The sequence below is a fragment of the Rhipicephalus microplus genome, chromosome 6, assembly GCF_043290135.1.
Source record: "Rhipicephalus microplus isolate Deutch F79 chromosome 6, USDA_Rmic, whole genome shotgun sequence".
In the NCBI taxonomy this organism is placed as follows: Eukaryota; Metazoa; Arthropoda; class Arachnida; order Ixodida; family Ixodidae; genus Rhipicephalus; species Rhipicephalus microplus.
Genome location: NC_134705.1, coordinates 52,361,074 through 52,378,637, shown reverse-complemented (window position 1 = coordinate 52,378,637; position 17,564 = coordinate 52,361,074).

Here is a 17,564-nt window from a genome sequence, read left to right as displayed (position 1 = left end):
CCTGATTATCAGGTTTGCAGCAGTCGCATACATTCATCATCCATCGGTGTCACGTATTACCAAATTTGGCTTATGTGAAGCCACTGAAACGGTGGCAAGCGCATTATCAGTGTGGCGTGTAGTCATGTTGTTGCATGACATGCATCTCATGTTTATCATGTCGTTCACTTCCCATCACTACCAAGTTTGGTATAAGTAAAGCTAGCGAAACGGCCGCCAGCGGATAATGAGTGTGGCATGTAGTCATGTTGTTACATGACGCGCACCTCATGAATATCAAGTTTGCACCAGTCACATACCTTTGTTGTCCATTCACGTACTGTAATACCAACGTTGGTATACGTGACGCTAGCGAAACGGCCACGAGCGTGGCATGTAGTCAGGTTGTTACACGCATATCATGATTTCCATGTTAGGGTCTGTTGCTTGTGTTTGCGATGCCATCATGTCGAACCATACCGGTTTTGCAACATGCCATGTGAACGAAACCACCGCAAGAACTGCAGGATCAATAAACCTGAATCGTGCCAATCATGAGATACATATCACGATTTTCATGTTATGACTAGTGAGATGTGTTCTTCATACAGTATGTTATGCCATACCAAGTTTGGTACTGATACCATTGTCGATACGGCCAGGAGAGCAAAAGTCATAGGCGGATAGATAGATAGAAAGATAGATAGATAAATAGATAGATAGACAGATAGATAGATAGATAGATAGATAGATAGATAGATACGCTCAAAGACGCCGAAATTCGCAAGAAATGCTTCGTATTTAAAACTTGTACCTTTTGGGCTAATAGACTGCCTGCTGGGGGCATATCTGCTGTTCACTGTCGATGTTATGGTTCTGTAGACACGTGAACTTGTGGTAAAGCGGACCAGTTAGAGCCAGGTGTTCTCTGTTGCGCCACAGTGTCTTCCGGCATCTCTGGACGTACCTCACCTGGTGGCGGTGGCAGGGGAGGTCGCTGTGGTCGTGGCGGTGGTGCTGGGGGCGATGGCGGTGTAAGTGAAGGCTCATTCGGCACAGGACTGCTTTTTCTTTTCATCGAGCACCACCGTTGACGGGAATGCCGTCGTTGAACAATTGTTACCGCTTCCTTTCGTGAAGATCCGTCTTTCACCATTTGTCTCAGAATGCTCCTCTCCTTCTTGAGCACTGGGCAGTTCTTGGATGAGGTCTCATGGTTCCCTTTGCAGTTGCTGCATTTTAAGAACTTTGCTTGGCAAGCCGCTGCTTTGTGTGGTTCGGCGCAACGGGGGCATGCTCGCTTGTTGTTACACTAAGCACTAATATGACCCAGTTTTAGACCATTGTGGCACTGTAGTGCCCTTGAGATGTATGGTCGGACAACGTGACGAAAGTGACCAACCTTTACATGTGATGGAATGAAATCACCTCTGAAGGTCACCTCGATGCAACGGGTTTTTCCAAGCCGGCATACTCGCAATATGTCCGTTGCCTCAGTAGCTGGCTTCATCAGCACAGGAAGGTCTGGGTTTGGTATGGAAACATCAACGTCCTAAATGACGCCTGTCGTCGTGTCACTATCCTGCAGAATGTAAACACTGAGATTGATGCCTCCAAGCTCCGTGACCATTCGCAGGGTATGTAGCGAAGCCGGGTGCTCTTTCTATGGCCAAGATATTCTTCTGTGGGTTGAGTCTAATATCCTTTATCTCATAAGGCACGGTAGCTTCGAGACGTGCTGATATCACTTGCCTGTTCATGTTCTTCAGGTTGATCGAAGAGTCAACAGGAACCAAAAATGGCAGCAAATTCAGTCCATGAATGATGGAGAGTGTGGCGAAGCATCCGTCCTTCCATTCGTTCTTGCTTCCGTCCGTCTATGCGTGGGTCTGCGTGGCCATCCGTGCGTCCATCCACCCATCCGAACATGCGTCTGTTCTTGCGTCCACACGTCCATCTGTGCGTCCGTCCCTGCGTTCATCCATGCGTCCATCCGTTCCTTGCAGCCATCCTTTTGTCCGTCGATACATCTCTCTGTGTGTCCGTTCGTCCACCTATTCCACACTCCAAGTACCACCATCGCACATCTTTTCATTATATGCCACAAATAGAAGCACCGCCATCCAGCGGACATTCCAAGGAACGAACGAGAGGAGGCACAGGCACACTTTTTCGGCTTGTGCTTCGTGTCTACTTCCCACCCTTAACCACCTCGAGATCACGGTATAAACTAGGTCACTGTATTCATGTCACTGCGGCCCAACGCTCGCTAAATATTTCTATAACCAAAGAGGTTACGCCCAGCGAGTATAACGTAGCAACCCGTTCTAGTCAGATTGTGCTCAATGTACACGCCAATGGCTGCTAAGCGGGAATGAGAGACAGGAAAATTCGGCTTTTATTTACAGTGCACGCTGCGAATTTTTTATTGTTCAAAAACGCACAGAAGGAATCTTCCACCGGCACCACCTTGGAGGTGAAAATAAAAGACTGGTTACACACTACTACTACGACTACGAGGGACAAATGGGTGCGGCTATAAGGAGCTTCGCCCTTAAAAGTATATATGGCGTTTAGAACTCCACGCAGCCATCACGGTAGAGACGCTAGCTGGGGAAGACGCGCCGACCATTCTCCTCTTAGCTGTATCTTTCACACCGGCGATGAAATCGCCGTCGCTGTCTTCACTACTCGCCGTGTACAGTTCAGTGCTGTCACTGGTGCTGGCGTCCTCCCGGCAGTTGCGCTTCCTTGAGGTTGATGTCGAAGGTGACGCCACGTCCGGATTGCATACTGTTGGGTCTGGATCCATCGCTGCCCGCAGGAGAGAGATCATCCTCGGATATTGCGTAAATTCACGAAAAACGCCAAAACAAAATAAGCACCCTGATGCTGATGAGTTTAGACGGATGGCGCTCATCCACAGAGGGGGATGGGCCAAGAACCGGGTGGCAAGATGCTTAAATGAAACTAAAATGAACAAAGACCAATCTGAAAAATTAGTAGAGATAATGCTGCCAATAAACAAAAATGTTTGCTGAGCAAGGGGTCATACCATCTCTTGTTCCTGACATCGCTGCGATTTATAAACTTAAGGTCTGGACTGGAAAGGTTAGGGTTCACTAGTACGGTAGTCATTTAGTTGCATTGATGTAATCAAACACAGTGAAACATATAACCCTGAGGCACTAACCAAATGAAGTGCCACCAAGTGATGAAAGCACTGGTAGATTTACTTGTATTCCGAGCTTTTGTAAAAATATTTTTCTCTGATAGGAGTAACGACAACAGAATGAAAATATGTTCAGTTGTTTCATTTTCTTGCAAAAAATGCACACCGGTGACGCCTTGACTCGAGCTTCGTTAAGGTAATAATTAAGTTGTGGAACTTTACAGTGCAATCTGGTATATGTCACCTCTAACAGGCGAGATACACACCACTGTTTATTCGAGCAATACCCTAAATGCTCGAAATCTTTGAATTTATCGAAATTATTTATTCCCCATTGCAAACAAGCATATCGGAACATTAGCTCTGTCACTCAAGCCGTATGTGGCAAAACTGGGATTTTGGGCCCACTCAGGGATACTACTGCTAAAGAGTGCGCCATTTCGTCCAAATATATTCCGCGGTGGCCCGGTACCCACAGCAAATGCAGTTTTTTTACGTTTTTTGGTACTAAACGCCGAAACATATTCATCAGTTCTGAATTTGCTGCCGCAGAAAGTGCATTACATACTGATAACGAATCTGTAATGATAACTGCTGATTATTCGCTTGAGCGCTATTTGCGTAGGGCAAGAACAATAGCCAACAGTTCTGCAATGAATACAGGGGTATAATCTGGGAGTCGAATCGAAAAGGACCAGTCAAAAGAAGGAGAGAAGATGCCGACCTCAGCCTTTAATTTGTCACAGACGCATCAGTCACAATGATATTGCTCATTTTTAGGTGAGCTAGACAATCTGCTAACTGGTCATTCAGGTACCTATGTCATTTAGGTCATTTAGGTAAATTAGGTAGAACACATCTCGCTCGTCTCAGTGCTTTCTGGACTTTTCGCAGCAGCTCTGAGGTGTATTGCCCCGTACGTTGCGGTAATGGTTGTACAACCTCACGAGGTGACCTCCGACTTCGGTTCGATCGTGGCCACTACCTCGAGGAAGCGAGGAAACTCATCCAGCGAGAGTGATGACATTGAGCTGTACTCTGCATCTTGCGACGAGTCCTCAGACGATGGCTTTCAACTTTTCCTGCACCGCAAGGCCAAGCGATGCACCGTCCATCCATCGTCGGTGTCAAGTACAGCCACCGTGAAAACGGCGCCCCAGCGATGGCTCCATTCCATCCTGTTCGTGCCAAAGAACGTTACGGAAAGTCTGTTATTTCTGAATAGGCGAGCGCTTTTGCTCTATTGTGAAAACGCTGTGCCGAACAAGATCGAAGACGTACGGCTTAATACAAGAAGAAACATACTGGCTGTCGATGTGCTGCACCTGAGTCTCTGAGCACGCTGCAACAAGTAACACAACTGGGAAACATTGCAGTTAGGTCCATCTTACCAGCCGAAGGTGCGACCACATCAGGAGACGTTTATGATATTACCATGGAAATCCCAAACGCAGACCTTCCAATACTTATAAAATCAGGGAGTCAAGACAACGTCATTGCCAGCGTTGGACGGCTTGATAACACACGCTGTTTGAGAGTAACGATCAAAGGTGACTGTCTTCCCGCATACGTGAAAGTTGGCCACTTTTGTTAACAAGTTCGACCGTTTATTCCTAAACCCGTGCAATGCGTCAATTGTCAGAAGATCAGCCATGTAAAGAGTGTTTGCAGGCGCTCCGCAGCGTGCCCCCGGTGCGCCGAACCACACGCGGAAGACAACTGTAGCGCTACCACACTGAAGTGTCCTAACTGTCAGGGTGCTCACAAGGCTTCTTTGAAATAATGTCCGCACAAAAAGAAAGAATCTTCTATTCTGAAGCAAATGTTACGAGACAGCTCAACCACAAAGAAGCTGCTGAGAAAATTCGGCGAAGACGAGGTCCCCGTCGAAGGTCTTCACGTCGGACAGCACCAACTTCAGGCAACAAGTCGACGCATCAGGAAAGATCGGCAGCTGCAGTTTCCAGTACGGCAAACACAGATGTTGGAAAAGAGCAAATGGGCAGACCAGTCTCTACAGAAGAGTGCCGCCACTTACGCGTACACTATGCACAGAAGAGCCACAGCAGAAGCCGTCTTCTTCAAAGCAAGCTGCTGCAATAAAGGACTTGCGAGACACAGATCAGTAATTGATATCTCTTTTGCGACCCTTAATTAACGCCATTCACTTGTCGTTAAGCAACACGCACACAACATCAGCAAGAAGTGCATTGCAATTACTGGAAGCTTTAAGTCCAGTGCTCACAGCGCTTGAGTAAATAATGGCTAACCTGCCACTGTCTTTCAGAGAAGTCTGAAAGGCAGCGATTATTTAATGGAATTCCCGGGGACTGAGATCACGCATCGCCGATTTCTGTTGGTTTGTGTACACCAATAAGTTCTCTATTATTGTAATCTGCGAGTTAAATTTGCAGAACGAAATCATACTTTCTGGTTATGATTCATTCATGTCATCTACAACTGCGGACAATAGCAAAGCTCTGATGTGTATTTGTCGCGACCTCACCTACATTCATCATCCGGTGTTACCCCACGACGATAATGAAGATATAATTATAACAGTGAACAAGAGACTTACCATCACGGTTGTGGGTGCCTACCTGTCTCCATCAAGCCGTTTTGATCTCACAAGTCTACAAGGTATCCTGTCAGCAACTTCTCACCCATGCATTATAATTGGCGACTTCAACGCTCATCACGCAATCTGGGGAAGTTTGAAAACCAATGTTAAAGAGATAAAGTTGGTGTCCTTCGCCTCTGACAACCAACTTTTCTTGCTAAATGATGGCAGTTCAACGTTCCTACGTGGTTCAAATTATAGCAGCGGCCTTGACCTGGCCTTTGCCTCACGAGGCCTCGTCAGGCATGCTGAGTAGTTTCCAGACATAGAAACGCATGGAAGTGACCACATTCTCACTTATGTCAAAATCAAAAGATTTTCCCATGCTAAGATACGCAATAGTGTTCAGAGAGTGGACTGGCAGAAATTTCAGTCTCGCATAGAAGAGCAATGTGAAGCAAAACGATCTCTTGACATAGAGGAGATAATTAAAAGCACAGTAGACGACACTACATGTACCCTCACCTGCTCTTCCAAAGTAATGGAATTTGACAGCGAGCTAGAACGACTTCGAGAAATCCGACGGCGTGCTGAACAAAGATACCGACGCACGAAGGCAATAGAAGACTTACGGATTGCTCGACGTATACAAAAGAAGATTTAGTGCCGGATAAATAAACTCAAGTCACAACGTTGCACTGCTTTTTGTGAGTCGCTTGACCCACAAAAACCTTTATCCCAATTGTGAAAGACGGTGCGAGGTCTCCGCACAAATCCAACTCAGTGGTCACCATTCAGGGCTTTCGCACTTTTTGAACAGATACGCGACATTGATGTGGCAGAAGGCTTCTGTGCCAGAATATCTGGGCCACTCGCAGTGCCCAATAGCCTGTTGTCCTCGACCAAGTGTCCACAGACACTGGATTCCCGCATGGATATGCCTTTTTCCATGGTTGAGCTCAGAACAGCACTAGCTTTGTTTGGATTCACGTCGGCACCAGGGCCCGATAGAATTTCTTATAAGGGCCTGTGTCATCTGGGTGAACGCGCGAGAATCCTCCTCTTGGAGTTGTACAGCAAATCTTGGCAAGATGAAACAGTCCCGACAAGCTGGCAGACAAGTTGCCTAGTTCCACTTCTGAAGCCAGGCAAGTCACCGTAGGAGCTGTCATCTTATCGCCCGATCGCATTGGCCGGTTGTGTAGGCAAAGTTATGGAGAGGATGACTTTGTGACGCCCGGAGTGGTACTTGGAGTTTAACAACGTCTACCTAGATGCCATGGCAGGATTTCGGTGTGGTCGATCATCGATTCACAATGTAGTTGACCTGGTCACTTACGTCCAACATGAGAAAGGCCGTAAGCGTCTCTGCGCACCTTTCTTTCTAGACGTAAAAGGGGCGTATGACAACGTTATGCATGAAGCTGTTCTCAAGCTCTCGAAGATGTAGGAGTAGGTGGTCGGATGTATCGCTGGATACGTAGTTCTTTATCAATGCGATCCTTCTTTGTGAGCACTGAAGACGGTCAAACCTCTCCACATTATAGTCACTGTGGCATCTCCCAGGGTGGCGTACTCAGCCCTTTGCTGCTCAATCTTACGGTAATTGCTCTCATTGAGCATCTGCCAGGCACAATAAGGCTATCAATGCACGCAGATGATATCTGCGTTTGGGCATCGGCTGTTACACGCCTGCAGTTACGAGAGAGAATTCAAAAAGCTGCCACTAAAACATTACGTTACCTCCGCAATCAAGGCTTGAAAATTTCCTCCGAGAAATGCGCTCTCGTAGCGTTTACCCAAAGCCAATGCATAAGTACACTATAAGCATCAATGGTCAAACTGTACTATACGTTCGATCGCACAAGTTTTTGGGCGTCATAATTGACAGGAATCTATCATGGAGCGATAACGTTTCGTACACGAAGAAACGGGTAATTGACATCTTTGATATAATGAAGTTCTTTGCAGTCAAGACTTGGGGAATGTCTCCCAGTGCAATGCTACAGCTGTACAGGGTACTTTTTCTAGGTTTCCTGCGGTACAGCTTACCGGCATTGACCAATGCAAGCAAAACAAGCCTTCAAACGCTACAGAGTGTTCAGTTCCAGGCACTGTGGATTTGCCTTGTCTTGCCTCGTAGTGCGTCGAGAAAGGCTACAGTCGCAATTGCCGTAAAGCACCTCATCACGACACATATCGACGTTGAGGCACTCAAGACACATATAGGGCATTTTGCTCGGACACCCTGCCACAATCTAGCCTCTTTACCAGCAGACAGACCAGGTTCGTCATTTTGCCAAACGGTAAGCACATATCGCGATTCTTTACCAACATGCTTCACATCACTGCCAGGCCTTCGACTTCTCCTTGGTGCCTGACTCAGGCTAACATCAGGCTAACTATACCTGGCATCCAGTAAAAATCAGATATGTCATCACCTGCTCTTAGGCAGCTTGCTCTTCTCTTGTTATACAAGACGTATCAAGGCTGTATACACGTATACACCGACGGCTCTGTTTTACAGAAGAGTTCAACGGCATCATTTGTTATACCGATAAAAGACACGTCAAGAAAATTCAAGACCTCCCACTTTACGACATCAACGGAAGCAGAGCTCACAGCTCTTCGAGCCGCATTGCAATTCATCAGCGATCAACAGCCACAAAAATAGACAATTTTCAGTGACTTAAAGGCGGCACTGTAATCCCTTATATCACCTTTACGCCACGACCAATACGAACAGCGGGTATTCGAGATTGCAGAAAAGACTCATCACTTCATTTAGAAAGGACATAAAATAGCCTTATAATGGCTTCCACGTCATTGTGGAATAATTGGCAATGAACGGGACAATTGAGCTGCCCATTCTGCCTATACTGAAAGCGATCAAATATCAATTCCGCTTTCAAGAACTGACACTCCACGGAAATTCCACATGCTTGCTCGCAAGCGCACCACGTCACAAAAAGAAACGAGCCACAATTCATCCATGCACGGTTATGTACCTTAGACCCAACTCTCAGTCTTCGAATTCCTCCGGAATTACGCCGATGAGACGCTACTATGCTGTGCAGGTTGTGGTTGGGCGTCGTATTTACCAATGCGTACGCGTTCCGCTTAGGAATGGCTGACACCGCTGCATGCGATCATTGTGGCAGTGACGAAACAACTTGGCACATTCTGTGTGCATGCCCACAATACTGCTCGCAGAGACTGTCACTCTGGAATAGACTAAATGAACTGTACAGCCAGCCTCTTTCGGAAGAAAGAATCCTGTGCTACCGACGGGACTTTATGTCGCAGAAGAAGGCCGTGCAGGCGCTCCTGCGCTTCTTGCGTTCAACCGGCTTGCCCAAACGACTGTGATCGGAACTCCCTGAAAGTGTGCGCGTGTGATCTTTTTTTCTAATTTATTTTATATCTCTCTATCTCTATCCTCTTTCCGGCCCTTTTCCACATCCCCGTACAGGGTAGCAAACCAGCTCTTCTAGGTTAGCCTCCCTATCTCTCCCTTTAATTTATTTCTCTCTCTAAGTACCTATTTGCCAATTGTATCGCGTTATGAGTAAAGATATCATCAAATTTTATGCTAAGCATTGACTTTAGTTTGTCTATTGGACCAATATGTTTATTTTTCCATTAAGTTGCCGTAGCATCGCTTGTGCAATTATGACTTGCGGGGTGTGTATTCGCGACCAATGTGCTTCAAAAAATAAAGTTGGTTCTTGTATGAAAACGTGAAATGAGCGTCTTTGGTGTGAACTGTGTATCTTTAACAATGCTTGCACAGTAAGAGTTTTTTACCTATTTAGCAGAGAAAGCAAGCGAGCTTTCATATACAACACGTTGTTTGGAACAAACTATGGGAGACCCAGACACAAACGCAACGCTTCTCTTTCCAGCAGTATTAGAGGTCTCATTTTATAAACTACACTGCCGGAAAATATTCACATCCGAATTCAATCATAGGCCGCATATATAGTTTATATATCATTATTAGCGAATCTCTTCTTAAACCCGCTTTACGGTTAGCGAGCTTCCAAAGCCACCCCATGGCACCCTTCGCAGAAAAACACCCTTCGGTGGTTTTTGTTACCTCCATCTCGTAACGTTGTGCCGATTTTAAATTGGCATATCATCAATTCTCACTCGTGCTTCGCGTATACTCGATTTCCACTGTACGTGGAATCTGCCAATATTTATCACGTGTCCTCTTCGGTAAAGCTGCGTCATTTTAATGGAATCTATTAATACTGGCTCATATTCTACGTGCCAAATCAAAGTGTCTCTTGCGTAAGCGCTTGTCTCACGCTCGAAGTACGAACGCCTTGCATGAAAAACGCCATGTGGGGTTCTTCAAACAAGGAAATGACGCAAGCTATGTAATATCACTGCATCGATCGTTATCGACGCATTTATCACGACCAATAACGATCAGTTGCATCGATAGCGATAGCCACTGAAGCAACGCCGCTAAAGGTTTTGTTGAGCGAAAAAAAGAAACGTTTCGCTTTTTAAGACATAGTATCATCCTTAACAATATCATATTAGAACATCTTACTTTTTGTTGACTTTTTTGCATTTTGCCTGTATTGCGGGCTTGTATTACGCATAGAGATAACTTGTTTAAAATAAATTAGGGTCGCATGAAAGAAAATACGGATGCACTGCGTTCTCCTGTGAAAACAAAGTCTGCCACGCAATGCACTCGCATTCCCCGGTGAGAGAAAAACCCCCTTGTCTGCAGAGACACACCTATGCACAGACAAATCCAGTGAAGGTAGTTCCTGTTGCAGCAAAACTGGGCCCTGCTTGAAAAAAGTTGAATATTCAAGGCTGACGGGGTGATGGCAACATCATGGAGTGAAAGTTGTCGAAGCAAGAAAAAAAAGAACCTCACAGCTTTTAGTCGCCGCCACTTCAGCCACGTACATCGCCTTGGCCATTAACTTAACGACAACGTACGCAATAATCTCCACTGTTAAGCACAATGTCTGCTACGCACTTTAATTTTGAAGAAACAAGACGTCGAATGAAACATTGGCGTTTACCTCAAACACAATGAGAAGCAGGCGACGCGAAACGGACATTCGGTATTTAGGGCAGCAAAAGATTCAAAATTCGCGATGTCGACCACAGACGGCTTCTTCATTTTTCGTTTTGAGTCATTGTTGCCATAGTTACAGAAAACAACGAAGACACCTGGTAGTAAAAGTATCGTAAAAAATGCAAACAACCTAATGAAATGTAATTATTGCCCTTGCTTCATTTTGTGAATTCACAAAAGGACAATTTCATTATTTTAAACTTTGCGTTAATTGTGGCATTGTTTGTTTAGTGCTACCTTAGGTACTGCGTAGAAATATCGCCATCAAGAGATGTGCATTGATTCTTCGTAGACTCCGTATTGAGTGCAAAGGGGGAGGGTCAATTTAAACAACATATACATTGCTAAGCTCATGCGGAAGTCCGCGCCTTCTCCCGTTTATTTATCGAGCTTCAGACTCTGTATTTCAACACTCCTCAAGTATTGTAAGGTAATGGTTGCAGGCGGGAAAATTTTGGCTCCTCTTTGAGAACACCTTTCTTTGTAGCGCGCAAGCATGGAAAATAAGGCAATAAGGCCTCGTGGGTGCAACGTATATTTTTAAAAACGATAGTCTTTCTTGGGGACTTTCGACGTCAAAATATTGCTCTGTCTGTCGTTCTGTCTGTCTCTTTGTACATTTGTCTGTTTTATCCCTGCAAGATAAATGCACACACAATTCCAAGAAAGATTTAGCAACATAAATAAATATATAACAACGCATCAGCAGTAGCGTCACAGCTTCCTTTGGAATGATGGAATTATACAGCAGTAGATGTTCAGAAATATGAATACCTCAATTTATCCTTAATTGAGGGCCACTTCCTTTGGGGTCTCTTCTTCGGCGCTCGTACTGAAACTCGTTAAAAGCGAAAAAAATCTCCTTTTTTATAACAAGTACCCAAGTTTAAGATAGCCGAAAATGTGGTTGCTGGTTTTCAATAATTTGTCTTCATTTATGGGTATAGTGGCGTTTTTTGGAGGTGTTTTGTTTCAAGGCATTCCCAGGAGTGCAATGATTGATTGATTATATGTAGGGTTTAACGTCCCAAAACCAACGTATGATCAGGAGAGACGCCGTAATGGTGGGCTTCCGAAATTTCTACCACCGGGGGTCTTTAACGTGCTTCCAAATCTCAACACAAAGGCGTACAGCATTTCTGCCTTTATCAAAATTGCAGCCAGCGCAGCCGGGATTCGATCCCGCGACCTGCGGTTCAGCAGTTGAGTACCTTAGCTACTAGACCACCGTGGTTGGGCCAGGAGGGCGGTGTCTTGCGAAGTTGTATACTCCATGCGACGTTGATATTGAATATGAATGAGTGTTATTGTTTTAAGTGCAGTCACAGCTACGGAACGTGCACACGTTGCTGGCTCTTCTTTACGGTGGATGTGTTATAGCGGAACTTTTTGTTATTTAGCCATGCAAGCTTTCCGGGGCATGATTAAGTGAATATCTCCCATGTAAATGACAATAAGCCTTCGTAGCCTCTGACAAGACGATCGAAAAAGGCTAAAGGAAAATGACTTCATCGATTTATCGTCAAATCATGGTGTAAAGTACCACCAACAGTTCTAGTGGACAGGGTCACAACATTTCGCTACTTCACACTAATTTAACAGTATGTTTACCCGATACCAACATTAAAAAATATTTCTACTCTTGTTTTTTTTTTGTCCTCTGTACATGGCACACACCCATTGGAGGCGACTGGCCTAGGAAAAGGTATTTTTTTCCATAATTAACGGTGATACGTTACTAAATGTGAATTTTTTCTTGGCGTACTGCAGGAACTTTTGGCATCTAATAGTTCATCTATCCATCTAGCCGCCTACGTTTGGGTGCTCTCGTGGTCACTCTTTTAGCTTGGCGTGAACAAAAATTTATGTGAAAGGGTAAGACAGTTGATGAATATGACCCCTCGTCGTGATGTGAGTGATATCACAATGCCATCGCGTACGTCATCAAACGCTTTCTGACAAACCGTGGCACATACCCGGGGGCGTGTATGTGCCACTCTTTTGGCAAAGGGACCAGAAAAATCTTCAGGCTCTACACGATATCTCAATGGCTCGACACCTAGGGCTTTTCAACACGTTCGCAAGAGTAAACGAATAGTCAAACCTATCATATGGTGGTTCTGAGACGTTAAACCCCACAAATCAATCAAGAATTGCCCGCGAAATGCGAACACTCGAGATTATTCTAAAAGTTTGTGCAGAGACGAGTGATAAGGCTGGAATATTCGGCGGCATATGTATACCGCCACGCTTCGCCGTTTGTCAGTTGATCACCTGCCGACGCTCTGTTCGCCGCTATGAGTGCCAACGTCTTGCTGCAATGTGACTTTCCTTTTACGTGGCCACAAGTTTGGCCCAATAAACAGTTTGAACTGAAAACCCAGCCTGCTCCCTTCATCCAGGTCATGACCCCGTGACGATATTTTGGATAGTTTTTATTCAATTTATTTGTATATTTCTTCTTTCAATTTCAACTCTATTCAATTTGAATTTCGAAAATTAAAAATTTTGACCGGGAAACCTTGCCCTCAGAACTTCATGAAGGTCTTTCTTATTTCGTCTTTCAGAAAAAAGATGATGCTTGAGAAAGTTTGGTATAACCAAAGCCATGACTTTCCGCGCCAGTAAATGAGGGTAAAAAGTAGACGCAGCAAATTGAAGGTGTCTGCTGTATTGAGGCTATGTCATATACTAAATAGATGCTCGAGGGTGCTTTTGCTTTGAAAAAAATAGAATAATTGAGTTCATTTATGGAAAGTTTGCTGCACATGTCTGAATATACTAGCACCTTCATGAAAAACTAGGCAGAAATGCAAGGAAGGCGAAGGAAATGGTATCTAGGAATGGAAACCAGCTGATGGGATAAGAAAATTATGCCGCTGGTCTGCAACCACCTTCATTAGACATTAAAGCCAACACGTTTGATCCTGAACTAAGCGCAAATTCTGAATCCCGTCGCAACCATGCCCCTTAAAACCCAATTTCTACGATTTCGTTAGCTGATGCTTATACTGCAGCTGCAACATGTATACCACCCTTCCTGATAGCCTTCGAACTGATGAGATCTCACCAACAGTACCACTGACAGGTATATAAATGTTAGTCTGGGTTACATTTTTTTTGCTTCGTCATCGTTTAATATATAGTGTTGTAACTGAGGTGTAACCTTTATCAGTTTTTGGCACAGTTATAGCCAAAGCTTCTATCCCTTGTTTCACTTACCTTGTTTCCCTTTCCCTCTTTACTTTGAGTCTTTATATTGTAACGTACACTGAAAATTAACGCCCATTCTACCAGCTTGTGAGCTTGTGTCTACTTCGCTTCCGCCTACGCGCAGTGACCGACGAACGATGTAACAGTGGCGACAAAAAACCGGAAAGAAAAACCCTGGATTCAAGCAGGACACAGCTACGACGATGGAACATCAGCAACTGCCGGACTTCGACGACGAGAAAGACAACTGGAAGGCCTATGTCATCAAGGCAGAAGCATACTTTGAGGCAACAGGGGTGACAGAGTCAGCCAAGAAACGGGCGTTGTTGATGGCAGCCTTAAGAACTCGCACTGTCCAGATACTATCAGGAAAAATAGCGCCCAAGAAGCCTAATTCTTAGGAGTACGAGGACGTCGTGAAAGCCTTGGACGAGTTCTTTGATCCCAAGCGCCATGAGATTGCAGAAAGTTTCCGCTTTTTCCACCGCTGCCAGCAGGACGGTGAGTCTGCTCGAGAATTCATTACTGAGATTCGCCGAATCGCGGACAACTGCAATTTCGATACCATCCTCGACCAAATGCTGAAGGATAGAATAGCGTGCGGCATCAAATCGAGTGCGCTGCAAAAGCAGATGCTGACAAACAAAGATCTGACGTTAGAGGACGCCGAAACAATTGCCTTCGCAGCTGCAGCGGCAGAGAATGATGCCCGTAAAATGGCCGGTGAAGCATCAGCTGTGCTCAGAATCATGGCGCAGTCCTCCACGAGCAAAGAGGTACTCGCTGAATGTGGGCGTTGTGGTAGTGTCAGACATAACAGTAATGCCTGCCGTTGGAATAACGCGCGTTGTTATCGTTGCGGTGGACGCGGTCATCTAGCTCGAAAATGCCAGAATGATCAAACCGCGAAGTCTCGAACTCAACAAGCACCCTCGGAAACACGCGGCCGAGTCCTGGCTGTTAACGAAGGGGAAACATAGGAAGGCGTTGATGATAGCCTGCACATTCGGACGCTAAGATCGACGCGGGAAGAAACTGTGAAGCCCCCAATACGGCGCAACTTCACGTGGGGAGGTGTTGACGTATCAATGCTTATCGACACTGGTTCACCGGTCTGCGTCGTGTCACGTCAGGTTTTTTAGCAGCACAAGAACGCTTGGCCTCCGCTGAAACCATCACACATAAAGCTGTCATGCTATTTGGGAAATAACGTGCCAATAATTCATACTCGGGATGAACCACCAGCCACTCCTGGGCCTGCCGAGATCGGATCGGCCAACTCCATCGCTGGCAGCTGCTCGTATACAGCGCTGGGCGCTGTATTTTGGTGGATTCCGCTACAAGCTGCAGTATTCTCCAGGCAAGCAGCTTCTGAACGCGGGCGCCCTCAGTAGGTTACCACGAGAAACTTCTGAGCCAACCGCGGACGGCGAGCCACCCGAGTACATTTTGGCCCTGGCATCCGTACAGGAGAGTGCAGTCTCGACAGCGGCATTGCAGGCGCTGATCGCCAGTGACCCAGTGCTGGCCAAGGTTGTGCAATACATAAGGAATGGGTGGCCTACAAGTGCTAAAGCACTAGAACGAAGATTACTCCCCTTTTTCGACCGCAGACTCGAGCTTTCGCTGGCCCACCGTTTGCTCTATTGGGGCCGTAGGGTTGTCATTCCAGCCAGCGTGCAGCATAGAATGTTACACATGCTCCACGAAACTCATCAAGGATCATCGGCGATGAAGGCAATCGCTCGGTCGGCTTTCTGGTGCCCTGGAATGGACAACGACATCGAACAAATGTTGGTGAGGTGCACAAGCGGTATTCAAAATCGACCAATGCCGGCATCTGCCCCGCCAATTAGCTGGCCTACATGCCAGGAAATCAGGTCAAGAGTACATGTAGATTTTGCGGGGCCAATAATTGGAAGCATTATTCTTGTTCTTGTAGATGCTTACAGCAAATGGATGGAGGCCGTACCAGTGAAGCAGGCGACCACATCTTCGACTATCGCAGGTCGCGGGTTCAAATCCCGGCTGCGGCGGCTGCATTTTTGATGGAAGCGGAAATGTCGAGGCCCGTGTGCTCAGATTTGGGTGCACGTTAAAGAACCCCAGGTGGTCAAAATTTCCGGAGCCCTCCACTACGGCGTCTCTCATAATCATATGGTGGTTTTGGGACGTTAAACCCCACAAATCAATCAATCACTCATCTTCGACTATATCGTGCCTGCGCAGCTTGTTCAGCAGGTTCGACATTCCGCGCACCCTTGTTTCAGATAGCGGAACGCAATTCACAAGTCAAGATTTTGCCGATTTTATGAATAAGAACAACATAACTCACCTGCTTACGGCTGGGTTTCATCCCCAGTCCAATGGCCTTGCAGAGAGAGCTGTTTGAACCGTAAAAAATGGGCTGAAGAAGATTAACCAGGGCCGATTAGAAGATTGTCTTTGCAGACTACTGTTCAATTACCGGAAAACACCCCTCGCATCGGGCAAGTCTTCTTCGGAGCTTCTCCTGGGCTACGAAATTCGATCTCGTCTGGACACGTGCTTTCCTCCCTGGATTGCAGGAAGATCAGGTGAATCAGATGAGTGGACCCTGGCACCGGACACGAATGTTTAAATCCGCAACTTTGGCAAGGGTGAAAAGTGGAAGACCGGTACGGTAAAGTCAGCCGACGGAGCGAAGATGGTGACAGTCGAGACGCCAGAGGGCCTTGTTCGGAGACATGTGGATCAAGTTCACACAAGGAGAGACTCGGTTGAACCCCACCGTGACAGGGAAGGGGAAAGTATGCCTATGTCGAGAACTACGCAAGAAACTTCCGGATCAGGGCGAAACGTAAAGGCGGAACTCCGTGAGCCACCACACCAGCTGCAGTCATCATCTCCAACCCAAGACCAGGAAAAGCAGAAGTCCAGGGAACCTACAGTGACCACAGAACTCCGGTGCTCAACCCGACAGCGGAAACCGGTGCAGCGTCTCCAATATTATTGATGGAGAAGTGTTGTAACTGAAGTGTAACCCTTATCAGTTTTTGGCTCATTTATAGCCAAAGCTTCTATCTCTTGTTTCACTTACCTTGTTTCCCTTTACCCTCTTTACTTTGAGTCTTTATATTGCAACGTCCACTGAAAATAAACGCCCATTCTACCAGCTTGTCAGCTTGTCTACTGCGCTTGCGCCTACGCGCAGGGACCGACGAACGATGTAACATATACCCTCAATGTGTAGCCTTCATCCGGTGAAAAATAGAACCAGATCTACTCCCTGCACGGCCACCATGGCACTTCGCGTTCGGTAGTTCGGGTCCCGCTTTTCGCCCATTTTTCGTTCCCATCGGATTATTGGTCGCCACGTGGGGGCTACGATTTTAAATCGAACGATCTTTCCAGGAATCCGGCAGTCATTTTTATTTTTCGTATGCATTTTAATTGGAGCCGGGTCTGTCGTTTATCATTCCACATAGCTGCGCTTTGTTTGAATACTTTGAAATAATGGTGCTATGAGTTGGATTGTATTCTTTTTGCGC